The following is a 2,086-nucleotide window of genomic DNA, read 5'->3' on the forward strand; positions in this document are numbered from 1 at the left end:
GCTCACTTATCCAATTTGTCAAACAATACGATAATTGCCTTGGAAGCAGGGAGCAAACAGAGAGAGAATCGGATGCTGCAAATTTTCACACGGTCATACCGTGTGCAACAAAATCCTCCATTGAAGCTTAGTTTCAACATGTGTACACTCACCAAAAGTTTAAGGAAGTCCAAGTACAATTCAGAGGGAAGGCGAATTACATCACAAGATTAATGAATTCTGCTCTAGGCTATTCAGTATACGAAGTTGGAGAACAAGTTTCCAGCTCAATATTCAACAAGTTTGCGGTTACTTACAACTCAGTAGCAGCCCAAGTGAAATGCCAATACTTATTATTCGAGTCAAGAAGGATATTGCGCCGTCACGCCCTAAGCGTGTTAAGCTTTGAACGAGTAACCCAAGTGTCACTGAGATATATATTGGAACGATGGAGCAAGAAAGTAAAGAGGTGACACACTTACATCAAGAGCAGCCACGACGAGCCACTGTTGGAGCCAAGAAGCACGAGGTTTGACGAATTGGTGTTTTGTTCGCAAAATACATGCGAATTTGCATCAGAATCCGAAGAGCTGACTGCCATTCTGCACTGTGTGTACCATAACGTCATGGTTGAGATGGAATAACTGAAAGCCAAAAGGAAGGGGACATATTCATTATCTCACGAAGATGCCAACTTAGAATCCGTTAACGAGCTTCAAAGCCCTCCGAGGGTTCGAACAAGAGGACGTCCCAAAAATAGGCTAAGTTCAAAGTTGGACAAATAGATTGCAAATGTCTCAAAGAAGAAGAAAACGGAAGCTCCCATCGAGGTAAAGTGATGTTCTTTAAATAGGTGGTAATTGAGTTTAATTATTTTGTTAATAGTTTTGCTAATATGGGAGTTTATTATTTCCAGTTAAACCTTTTTGATGCTGCATCAGTGGTGCAACCAAATTCCAACAAATATCACGGACATGTTATGAATTATCAATTCAGTGATCCAGCTGTAGCAAATAGGTTTTTGAGTGTATAGTTAAAGGATATTGGTGTAAAGCTCAGCTTTTTGGATGCATTTTTGAACATTATTGTATTTGACATTTTAATTTTATATTTTTCAGATGCTGCTGTTTATATTAAAAGTTAGTGTTCTTTTTTTTTAGGGTTTAGGATTTTAGGGTTTTAGGGTTTAGGGTTTAAAGTTTAGGGATTTTAGGGTTTAGGGTTTAGGCTTTAGGGGTTTGGGTTTTAGGGTTTAGGTTTTAGGGTTTTAGGGTTTAGGGTTTAGGGTTTAAGGGTTTAGGTTTTAGGGTTTAGGGTATAGGGGTTTATAGTTTATGGTATAGGGGTTTAGGGTATAGGGGTTTAGGGTTTTAGGGTTTAGGGTTTATGATTTAGAGTTTAGGGTTTAGGATTTACGGTTTAGGGATTTAGGGTTTAGGGTTTAGGTGGTTTAGAGTTTATGAGTTTAGGGTTTACAAGTTTAGGTTTTATGGTATATATTTGGGTGTATTCGGGTTATATTTGGGTGCATAATTCAAGTAGTTGGGCGTATTAGTTAGTTTTGGTGTTGTTTTTCTTTATTTTCTATATACCTGTAATTTACAGCTTTTGAATACAGCACAAACAGTTTATTTATGCAAACAAATTTTATAATACAATTGCACTATATATTCACAAAATTTACAAGTGTTCAAACTATTTCAAGACTACATACAACTGAAGTTAATCACTGTCACTGTCAATATCATAAGAATCTACTTGACAATATGGACTCAACAAAGTTGCAGATGGCTTCGACAATATCATTGTTTCACTTCCCTTGATCACTGCATCTCTGTCACGATTCATGTCATAGAAAAGAATTCGGAAAGTATATTCAACTCTGAAGTGGTCGACCTCTACCTATAGTTTGAAAGAATATTATTTGAATTAACTCTGTTAATTTAGAAAAGTAATAGAGAGTTATATAGTTTTAAATAGAAATACCTGAGTCCAATTATCCTACTCATACTTCTCCTTTTTAACGTTTTGAGGCTCGATTATTTCAAGCCATTTCATGACATAAATAGCACAATCATAGCTGAAAACCAAAAATAATTTAGCAAAT

The sequence above is a fragment of the Arachis duranensis genome, chromosome 10 (genome assembly GCF_000817695.3).
Source record: "Arachis duranensis cultivar V14167 chromosome 10, aradu.V14167.gnm2.J7QH, whole genome shotgun sequence".
In the NCBI taxonomy this organism is placed as follows: domain Eukaryota; kingdom Viridiplantae; phylum Streptophyta; class Magnoliopsida; order Fabales; family Fabaceae; genus Arachis; species Arachis duranensis.